This window comes from Thermobia domestica, chromosome 11 (assembly GCF_964235325.1).
Source record: "Thermobia domestica chromosome 11, izTheDome1.hap1.1, whole genome shotgun sequence".
Taxonomy (NCBI): Eukaryota; Metazoa; Arthropoda; class Insecta; order Zygentoma; family Lepismatidae; genus Thermobia; species Thermobia domestica.
In genome coordinates this window covers 76,220,826-76,232,703 of record NC_137464.1, presented here as the reverse complement: position 1 = coordinate 76,232,703, position 11,878 = coordinate 76,220,826, and positions in this window count along the sequence as shown.

Sequence of the window (11,878 nt, the reverse complement as noted above, 5' to 3'; positions counted from 1 at the left end):
ATAAGGTGAACATGATCGAATCTACATCAAAGGGACCAGAACCGTGAAATTTATGAAGAAGAGAGAAAAATGGCGGGCGATATTGTTGATAGAAAGGGCAGGAGAAAATGAGATGATCGATGGAGCCTGTATCGAGACCACAGTTACAAAGTGGAGTAGTACGTATTCGGAGAAGATATAAGCGTTAGGGAGTATACAGAATGTGAAGTCTGCTACAGAGCAGAAAATGGAGGTAGGAGGGAGGGAAAGTATGTTGAATGTTGAACATGGTGAGCGGAGAGAAGAAGGATGGTGTTAGTACCAACGTGCCTTTGTACATGAGTCATTATAAGCAGTCCAGCGTTGATAATGGAGTGTAATAAGTCATGGAAAAAGGTCAATAGGCGAGACTGAAAGATCTATGGGAGTACCGTGCCGGGCTCCGGAACGGGCTGCGGCATCAGCTAGATAATTCCCAAGATGTTGGCATTACCTTTGGACCAAATTAAGCAAGTAGTATAGTTGAGGGAAATCCGACGGTAGAGAAGAAAACGGATTTTATGAAGAATCCAGGAGGATTTGGAAGTCCAGGGGGAAGATTGTAGAGATTGGAGGAGCTATTTAGAATCAGTGGCGATACAGATAGATGTATACTGATGCTGTAGAGAGTGAAGAAGAGTCGCACACAAGGCATAACCTTCAGTGAGAAAAGTAGAGATATAATGGGGTAGTTTAAAGCTGAAACATTGCTGAAGAGATGAATCGTAGAAGGCTCATCCACGATGCAAGCCCTGGCCAGAACCATCGCAGTACAAATGAACAGTGTGCTGAGGGAGAGGAGGAATGGATGAGGAAAAACAATGTTGGTAAGATTCGGGAGGGAAAAGGTGGGTGGGAGGCCATTGGGGAAAAATGATATAAAAAGATTGAGAAAAAACTGGATAGTCGTGCAAGTAGCAAGGGAATGTATACGTGCGCTGGGTGTGTAACAGATGTGGTGCAAGATCTAGGTAGCTGGTGTATATAAAAGGGGGAGATGCGAGATATGGAGAACGTTTGCGGCCTGTATGAAGGTGTCGCAGCAGAGTGAGTTTAGGAAGGAGAGAGGATCGTGTAAATTGGAAACGTTGAAGACAGAATTTATCAGAGAGGTGTTTCAACGCAATTGCTAAAGGTGGAACTCGGGTCTCAGAATAAAGCGCAGTAGCAGCAGTGGTGGATGGAAGGCTAAGAGTACGGCAAAGAGTAGTATATTGAAGGGATTGGAATTTTTGAAAGACTCTAGAAGGAGGAGATAGAAAAAAAACCACCATACGTTAAAATAGGTAAGTAAACCTGTTTATATAACAGGAGGAGAACACGGAAATCTGTAGACCAAGTAGAAGTTGAAATAGAACAAATTAAACGTAAAAAGGATGATGTTTTTTTTATGGAGAAGGTGACAATGCGGGGTCCAACATAAATAAGAGTCTAAGACGATTCCGAGGTATTTAACAGAAGGACGGCGAGGAAGAGTAATACCGGTAAAAATAAGGGAGGGTAGGGCGGGAGTGCGTTTGCGAGTAAAGACTAAAAAGGAAGTTTTGTTCCAGTTTATTCTTAGCCATGTTGGGAATACCAGGTGGAGAATGTGGTGAGAGCTGAAATGAGTTGGGGTATAGCAAGTTGGGGGAGGGAGAAGTAATATAGAAGGCTAAATCATCACAATAGAAAAGAATCCGTACAGTGTTACTGGTTTGGCGAAGAATAGAGGCCATAAAGAGATTGAACAAAAGAGGAGATAATACAGAACCTTGAGGAAGACCTTGGGAAGTGGTGCGACCTTCAGAGAGTTGGGAACCGAGGCGAAGATACAATGTGCGTTGGACAAGAAGGTTGTAAATAATACGGAGATATTTCGAAGGGATACCTTGTTGCCAAAGTATATCTATGAGATCATAAAGGGGAACAGAGTCATAAGCCTGAGAAAGGTCAATGAAGACGGCAAAAACAAACTGGGTACGGGAAAAAGCAAGCCAAATATCAGAGATAAGAACAGACACACAGTCAGAAACACTGGAACCAAGTCGACAACCGTATTGTTGTTTGTAAAATAAAAGGTGGTGTTCAGAAAACCATTGGAGGCGATGTTTCAGATGTTCGAAGACCTTTAAAAGACATGAGGAGAGGGTGATAGGGCGGTAATGTTCAGCGATACCAGGTTGTTTTGTGGGTTTGAGGGTGGGAATAAAACATAACCTTTCCACGGAGGGAGAATTCGTTCAGAAGACCAGACAGAGTTAAATAAGGTGAGTAGGAAGTTCTGGTACAGTGGAGGAAGATGTTGTAGGTGTCGATAATGTATGCCGTCTTTGCCAGATGAAGAGTTAGGTAGAGGTGGGTAGACGGGATAAGATGGGAGAAAGTTCAGACATAGTGAACTGAAGATGGATAGGGGTAGATGGTTCCGGAGAATAAAGAGGAGAAAGCCAGAGAGGAGGGAAGAGACACGTGGATGGTGCTAACTGGGAATGGAATTGATGGAGCCAGGGAGAGGAAATAGATTCACCAGAGGGAGGACGACACGTCTTGTTACGAAGGGACCCATAAAATTTCCAAATGGAGGATAAAGAGGAACCATAACTTAGGTTGCAACTAAATTGTCGCCAGGCACTACGACGGGTTTGTTGAAGAATACGGGTCGTAGTGGCTTGGGTTTGTTGATATACCAAGAAATTGGAATAGGAGCGAGTGGCGAGGTATGTTTTAAGGGCTTGACGCCGTCGGAAAATCCATTGCTGACATTCCCTAGTCCACCATTTAGGATAAGGAGAATGGACAATAGAGGAACGAATTGAGGGAGAGGGATCAGGGTGGGAGTGTGATACTGCCTGGGAAAGGCGTGAACAGAAAGCAGTGTGAAGACGGAGAGGATCACTGGACGAGGGAGAGAGAGAGAAATAATCAAAGCAGGAAGAACAAAGGGACCAATCTAGGTTAGTAGAATATGGGCGACCTATAGGGGAAAAGGAAGGAAAGGGAGAAGTAGAGTTATGTGAAATGATGGGGAAGTGATCACTGCCGTAGGGTTCGGAAGAAACAGTCCATGTAAGGTGGCTAGAGTAGGCAGGAGAACTAAAGGTGAGATCAGGAGCGGTAGGAAGTTCGCGGGGATGGGGAAGACGTGTAGGAGTGCTGGTATTCAGAAGAGTACAGGGTAAGGTGGGAAGTAGGCGATACAGGGTAGAACCAGTGGGGTTGGAAAAAGGAGCCCCCAGAACGGGTGGTTACAATTTACGTCACCGCCTAGAATCCAGGGAGGGGAAAGGAAATTGAAAAGATCGGGAAGGTGAACGTGAGGGGGAATATAAAGGTTAACCAGGGTGATAGAGTGAACGGTGACCATTTGACATTGAACTTCTGGGTATTGGATGGGAGAAGTGTAGAACGTAAGGTAAAGAATTGTGAATGCCGAGAGAGAGTCCCCTCGATCGTCTGGGCGAACATTATGAAGCCAATGGTAAGAAGGGGTGTTAAAACGGTAGGAATCTGTAAGCCAGGTTTCTTGGAGTAAGAGAAAAGACGGATGGAATAGAGATATGAGGTGATGTAAGGCATACATTTTACTGCGAGAACTCCTCATCTTCCATTGTAAGAGATTAGAAAAGCGTGAACCAGATGATGTTATAGTGAATGTGATTGTAATAGCTTGAGTATGGTGATGCAAGATTTATAGTCAGGAGGAGAAAATTTGTGTTGCGATTTTTCTAAAATAGAAAGGATAGAAGAAACAGCGGAGGAAAAAGAAGGTATAGGATCTGCCGCATGTGACGGTTTCTGAAAAGCTTGACGGTGCTGGAAAGGGAAGAAAATGCTAAAGAGTATCGTTCAGGTGGAAGAGATGGGGTACGGGCAGAAAGAGAAGGCAAAGAGTGAGGATTGAGAGAGCGCTTTTTTCTAACACCGGAAGGAGAATGAGAAGTGGAAGGCCGAGAGATAACAGCTGAGTATGAAAAGGAAGCAGAGGTAGGGATACAGGACGGAGTAAAGCTAGAAGTGGCAAGAGAGGACGAAGTAGAATGGGGAGGTGGATCTCCCTTTAAGGAGCGTTGTACAGGGGTCGTGGTTAAATAACGTCGTTTAGCATCGGTATAGGAGAGATGTTCTGTAGCCATCAGGGTATTAATTTGAATTTGTATAAGGCGTTCAGGACACTGAGGAAAGGTAGCCACGTGGTCACTTGCACAGTGCTTGCACTTGGGAGGTGCAGAGTAGGAGGAAGAGGGGTGGCCGGGTAGGTCGCACACAACACAAGATTGTTTACCACGGCAGGCCTGCTTAAAATGGCCGTAAAATAGGCAGTTAGTACATTGCTTTAGTCTCGGGGTATGTTTCAACGGGAAGGTGAAAATAGAAAAGGGTGCAATGGGAGGGGAGAGTGTTGGCATCGAAAGTAACTACAATTGTTCCGGTGGGGATGGAAGAGGATGTACAATCCGTAACAGAAGGGTGAGAATGGGAGGTTGAAGGTAAAGAATAATCAGATGTAGGTGGAACTGAGGAATTATCAGACGAAGAACGTTTACGAAACATGCGGCAAACATGTAAAATTGGAGCGCTACAGCGCAACGCAGTGATGAGTTCATCGTCCGTTAAGGACGGATCGACTCCTTGTAATATATCCTAACAAGAAACAGCATAATTCGGAATGTAAGCACGCCAATTATGTGCTGCCAATAAAGGATGTTGAAATAAAACGTTGGCAGCTTTGCCAGTACGAAAAACCCTGAGGGCCAAGAGTGCGAATATCAGTTACATCTGTTAGGTTATTATTGTATAAGAGTCTACCTAGTTTCATAGAATGCTGTTTGCTCAAAGCAGACGTGGAGGACACGTGGACGACATAAGGTCCTAGATGATGAGTTTTATAGCTGTTATTGTTAGTATGTGCATAGGGCACATTTGATACATGAGAATTGGAAGAATAAATAGACGAAGAAGTATCCATATTAGTGGATCGAAGCACGTGTCCGTCTGAGGAGGCTGCCATATTTGGCAGCGACGAAAGAGAAAGAAAATATAAAAAAAAACTTGCACTAATACACTACACACGTGAAGGTGAAGTGTATTGTGTATTGCGTATTGCGTAGCGGTGCGTATTGCGCTAATACACGCTTCTACACAGGTGAAGAACACTACACAAGTCAAGTACACAATAAATTGTCACTTGATAGCACTCGAAATCTGCTGTAGACCTGTCACAGGTGTACATCCAGTCGAAGCGAAATCAAAAGTCTATCTCAAATACTGTAGTTCCGGTAAACATCCTTGGTTCCGATGCAAATTTCCACTTCCACTTTGTCTGGGAGAGGAGACGCTTCCCCTCCTTTGTTCCAGCAGCGACGCCTTGAACATAGGGTGTAGTAAGAAAGGTAAGTGCAAGGTTAAATTACGGAGAAGGTTAGCTTAGATTAGGAAGTCATGTAGCGCAGGTAAAGATAGTATGGGCTGCTGTCAGTGATTACAGATCAAGCTTATCAAGAAGAAGAAGCTGAAGGAGATGATAAATCACTGTGGAATTGTTAATGGATAGAATGGTGCACACCGGCATGAGACCATAACCAAGTAAAGAGTGCAAGGAAGAAAGAAACACTGGTCAGTAGTGTTGGGTGTACGGACAGGCGTGGATTAGATGATTCAAGGTACCTAGATCTTCCTGGCAATAGCATAGTGGATTATCCCGTAGGCCCTGACGATATTTTTGCACCGGAGTCTGTGCGGTGTTGAGTCGAAGTCGTGTGAACAACACATGATGAGCTTGAGTCCATTTAGGGTGATAGATAAAAGAACGCGTGGTAGGATTAAGTTCTAGTCGCCAGTAATATTTACCTGGTCCACCTCGAGCCTGATGATAGTTTCGCCATTCGCTCTGCTGTTGTTCTCCAAGAGTTGGGATAAATGAACGTTACAGGCGCTAATAACGCTACTTGTTTACATAATTAGTCAGCCTCTTCTTTACCTGGTATCATTTTATGAGTATTTATATTTTATGAGGTACGTGGATGAAAGTTACCTGTAGTCCTTTGCTTTGTATTTGACATACCTGTTGTAGAATATTGACCAGAATCCAGTTGGAATGAGCTGGTTGGGCTATAGGAAGAAGACGACGAAGAACACTCTGACTATCACTACAAATACAGCTAACAGGTGTTTGGAGACATAACACACGTTCTAATGCGGCTCGAATAGCGAACGCTTAGGCCATGTTGATTGATGTGTGGCCATGCAATGCCTGATGGAAGCGCAAATTGTAATGCGGTATAAATACGCCAATGCCCACCTTCGATTGTTCAGCCTTTACCTGTTTAGAAGCATCTGTGTAAATTAATAAAGCGTCTGCATGATGTTGGTTAATATAGTCTTTCCATAAATACATTGTTAGAGAGCTGGGAGCGTTATTTGGCCAGTTCATCCCCATCTTTGAGGCGAAAGAGATGGAAATTCCATTTCCGTAGGAGTGATGTGCGTGGTGTATGAGGATTGGTAGGATGCGAGTTTAGGCGTGCGGTAGATAAAATTCAGCCATTGTTTTACACGAACATACGCAAAATAGGCCCAAGGCAGCTGGCGATGATAGGGTAGGGTTTTGATTCGGTTAGTAGCATATAGGAGTTGTGTTTTGGGGATGATGTGTGATGTTGTAATTGCCATACGGTTCAGATGAAAAGTTTAGCTACATGAAAAGCTTGGATATTGTATGGAATGATACCTGCTTCTTCCAGGAGTGCCCTGTTTGGTGAGTTTCGAGGTTGCCGAAGTATTGAACCGAGTCCTTGCACTTGTAATCGAACACACAGTTTACTGAGACGCTGAGGTAGTGGAGAAAGAGCTGGGCAGCCATATAGAAGCCTTGATTCCAAGCACTGACGAAATATACATAACTGTGATCTGATATCCAATCCCCATCTCTTAGTACTGAGTCGGCTGATAAGGTTAAGAACGGGTTGCACTTTGGTGTTAAGTGTGTCGAGATGTGCTTTCCAAAGGAGTCGAGAATCCAATGTCACTCCGAGGTAATGGAGATGAGAAACAGGTGAGAGTTGGGCATCTTGAAGTATTAGTGGCGGAGCGATTGTTCGCCTTTTCCGCGTGAAGATGGTGTACTGACTCTTACGCCAGTTTACACTAAGGCCATGATCTCTGCACCAGTGTTGTAGGCTGTCTATGGCTTGACGAAGTTTATTGGCATCATGATTCACTGTGGAAGTGCGAACCTATAACAAGAAATCATCGGCTAACTGATTTACTCTGACTAACGCTCGAAGTTGCCTATGAAGCGAGATGGTGAATAGATTAAAAAGAAGCGGGCAAAGTGGAGAACCCTGTGGCAATCCTTGGGATACTATCCTGGGGTCTGTATAGCAGTGACCAACACGCACTGAGACTTGTCGGTGTATGAGCCAATTATGGATGAAGTGGAGGTATCCAGCTGGAATCTTGAGTGAATATAACTCTTGGACGAGTACATCCAAGGGTACACTATCGTAGGCTCGTGCGAGGTCAATATAAACTGCCATCAGATATTCCCTCCGTTGAAAAGCACTCCATATGTCGGTGACGAGACTAGTAAGAGCGTCGTGTGTGCTTTGAGATCGGCGGAACCCGTCAAGGGTTGGGGGAAATATATCCTAATACTCTGCCCACCACATAAGACGTTGTAGGAAAATCTTCTCAAAAATTTTAGAGATGCACGGCAATAGTGTGATCGGTCTGTAGCTGCTAGGGTCCACAGAGGGTACATTAGGTTTCGGAACTGGCACAACAAGGTGGTATTTCCAGGACTGCGGTACGTGTGAAGTTTGTAGTACGCTGTTGTACAGTTGCAGCACATAGTTGAAACCGCTTGCAGGAAGCAGTTGATACCAGAAGGTGGCGAAACTTAATACCATCAACACCAGGTGAGGTAGAGAGAGAACTCTGAAGCACTCGTTGAAGCTCTGTGGCTGTAATCGGAAGTAAAGGAGGATTCTTTTCAGAAGGGACCAAGCAGTGCTGCAGGTTTTGCCGAGCCGGTAATGGAGTTGCCGGAGTGACCATCGCATGAAACGAAGTAAGCCAATTTTCATTAAGTACCGTTGGTGGAGGCCTCTGAATGTACCCTTGCAGTCTGGATCGGATATAGTTCCATAAACGTCGAGGTGTGGTGGAGAGAAATGAAATGAAATGAAATCTTTGAGTTTTACGTCACACGGTTATGCCGGTTAGGCTAAAGGAAACGGTGATGATGAGTAATGAATGAAGTGGTGGATTGAAGAAAGTGGGAGGAAACGGGAGAACCCCGAGGAAACCCACCGACACGGTGTTTGTCCACCACAAAGTTCACTTGACGGGGGCTGGGATCGAACCCGGGACCCCAAGCACCAGAGGTGAACGCTCTACCACTGAGCTACCGCGGTCTGTGGTGGAGAGAGTTAGAGTAGGCAAAACTGTATTCAGTGAGCCTTTTCCTTGGAAGCTGGTGTTCGTCGAAATTTGGCATGGGCTCCCTGATATCTAAGGTAAGTTTCTCGGGATCTACTTCGCAGGTACTCCAGTTGACAACTCTTGCGACAGTTACAACTACGCTGACATTTTATGTCCCACCATGATGAATTGCTGAGAGGTGAGCGACTAGAGCGAGCTGTAGAAGTAGGCGGCTTTGTAGGAGTGACAGCTTTGTGGGCAGCGACTACAATGGTGTCCTGAAGATGATTCACTGAACGTTCTTCCACTGTAGTACACTCACGGAAGAGATCCTGGAAATGCTGATGAAAGATTCTAGGCTGGGATGAGAAACGGACTTTAGGAATAGAATGAGCGAGCATAGCATGAGGAATCGTATGTGGGACGGGAGTAGTAAGGGGGTGACCCTATCTACATCTTGATTATCCAATTTGGGGCCACCATGGACCATAATGAATGAATCAGGGATGTTTGGCCCGGGATTGCGTCACCTATTGAAATTTTGCTTATGCTTATTCAGGGGCCATGCACGCTGGTGCGAATGAGTCAGAGTTACCTTGACCCCGCTATGTCGTCATTGAATTGGGAGTTTTGGATCAGATGTTATGATGATTCTTTAAAATTACTAAAAATATGGTCTTGATGATTCATTACGTTATGAAATAGTACAGGTTTATGAATGACTTTTATTTCTCGTTCCCTTTTATGGCATAAAATTTGGAGATTGTTATATCTTTGATGAGATGGACTAACACTGGTGCAAATAAAATCTTTAGTTTTACGTCCCACGGTTATGCCGTTTAGGCTAAAGGAGCTGGTGACGATGAGAAATGAATGAAAGTGTGGGAGAAAATTGGAGTATCCTGAGTATAATGTTGCCCACCACAAAGCTATTTTCGCGGGGTATGAACCAGGGACCACATACAGCAGAGGTGAATGCTCTACCACTGAGCCACCACACCTCTACTGGTATGAATGAAGTAGAGGTATTTGGTTTGAGCTAATATGTTCGTTTGACGTCACTGAATTGGAATTTTTAGCTTGGAGCTTATGATGGCTTTTTCGTTCCCTTTTATGGGTATAAAATTACCAAAACAAGGTTTGATCTCTTTCTTAATGACCTATTACATTATGAATTAGTAGACCCAGTAATAGTATAAATTAGTATTAATATGAAACTCGAAAACTTTGGAGTTCCTTCGTGGCTAACCGGTTAGCGTATGCGCCTCTAACGTGGGAGACCAGGGTTCGATTCCCGGAAGGAACTCATGCGGTTCGGATTTCACGTTAACTAGTATGTTCTATTTTCGCTGCTGAACGGGACGTTAAACTCAAAATCAACTTAATTCGAAAACTTTGGGAGGAATACTTGATTTTTGGTTAAGGTATGGTTTTCATTCACGGGACTTATGGGATTCGAACCACGATATTCAATTGTCAAAAAGTGTGTCCAGGGAAGCATACATTTATTTGAGACGCATAAAAGAGGGGGAGGGGCGATCCGAGACTTGGTTAACAATAATAATTTATATTGTATTCGTTTTTGGATTAAATAAAACTGTTGGAAAGATTTAAAAAGCTTCTTTGTGTATTGACTTATAATCATATGTTGAAAAAGAATCGTCAACTATATCGTGTTACATATGCTTACGTATTCGTTGTCACAGTATTGTTGGCATTGTTTGTTTGAACAAGTACGGTGTTTAATTGTCAAATAGTGTGTAATGGTTTACTTTGAAAAAGATATATTCATTCTTTGAGGAGAAAAGGGATGAGATTATGTTATTTTGGACCTAGTTAGTACCTCTAGTTTTCGTCTGTGACGTCACATTTACGTTTTGCTTAAAACTGATTGGTTCATTGTAATAACGATTAATCATACTTATGTAACGAGGTAACACTGAGGAGTTATTTCTTATGACAAAACATGAACATATATGTGTAATGGTTTACTTTGAAAGAATACATTCATTCCTAGAGAAGGTAAAAGGGGAAGTGATGAGCTGAACCTAGTTACTACCTTTTGTTTCCGTTCGTGAATAAATAATAATGACGTCATGAGTATAGGCTTTTATAGGGCATGGGTACATGAACGAACACTAAAATTCCATGATAGGTGGGGTTAATTTGGCAGAACCAAAGTCATGGTCTCCAGAACTAATTTTGGTATTTGAGCACCTAAAATTGCTAAAGATATAATTTGGGAAGGTTTCTAACCTCATGTATTCTCTTTATTACGTTATAGGCATGCACAGGCTAAATTTGGTTTCCGAAGGTCATGAGTTTGATTCTCGATGATGGCTTATATGACTGATATTAACAAATGTTTGTGCTGTTTTCGATTTATGCTCTACATAGACGTTGTGTGAGCTCTTCAAAGTAGAGTTTACTGTCACCTTATTTACATATAATGAGGATATGCGTACCTTAATGCACTCCTCTTAAGCTTTTTGATAAGAGAGAACCACGATACTTTAAGGTTACCTTCTTGGTCTTGGTGTTAGTTCGTGTAATTTATATCTTAAATAACACTGACGGTTCAGTTAAAATCATCTCAAAATATTTTAGCAAAAATTTTTCAGTGAGTGCGAAGAGGGAATTGTTTCACGGTTAACTGTCAAATCTTATCCGGTTTTAACTATTCGATTAACACATAAACGGTTTTTAACTATTCGATTAACAAATGAACGCTTTTTAGCTATTCGATTAACAAATAAACGGTTTTTAACTATTCGATTAAATTTTGAGTCTTCACTATTTTATAGTTATTACAAAAGTTCAAGTGAAAATTTGAAACTAAAATTTCTATAACTCAAAAGTATAAAATAAAAAAAATGAACTGAAATTTTCGAATTAAAAGTTTCAACCTGTCAAACTAAAATTTTTATAACTTGAAATTGTCAAATCACAATTTTCGAATTAAAATAAGTTGAAACCAAATTTTAGAACTAGAAAAGTTGAAGCTAAAATTTTCGAACAAAAAAAATGAAATAATTTTTTTTCGAATTCGAAATTTCAAATCAAAGAAAAAAATTCAAACTGAAATTTTAGAATTAAAAGTTTTCGAAACAAATTTTGGAAAACTACAAATTTTCGAACAAAAAAGATGAAATAAAAAAATTTGGATTTCAATTTTTTTCAAATCAAACAATTTCACACTGAAATTTTCAAACTATAAATGTAAACTAAAAATTTTCGAAACATGAAATCAAAATTTTCGAACCAAAAGAAGTTGAAACTAATTTTTTAGAACTAGAAAGTTGAAACTAAAATTTTCGAACAAAAGTGAAATGAAGATTTTTCAAACGAAAAATTCGAACTGAAATTTTCGAATTAAAAGTTTCAACCTTTGTCAAACTAAAAAATTATAACGAAATTTACAAATCAAATTTTTGAACCTAAAATTTCAAACCAAAAT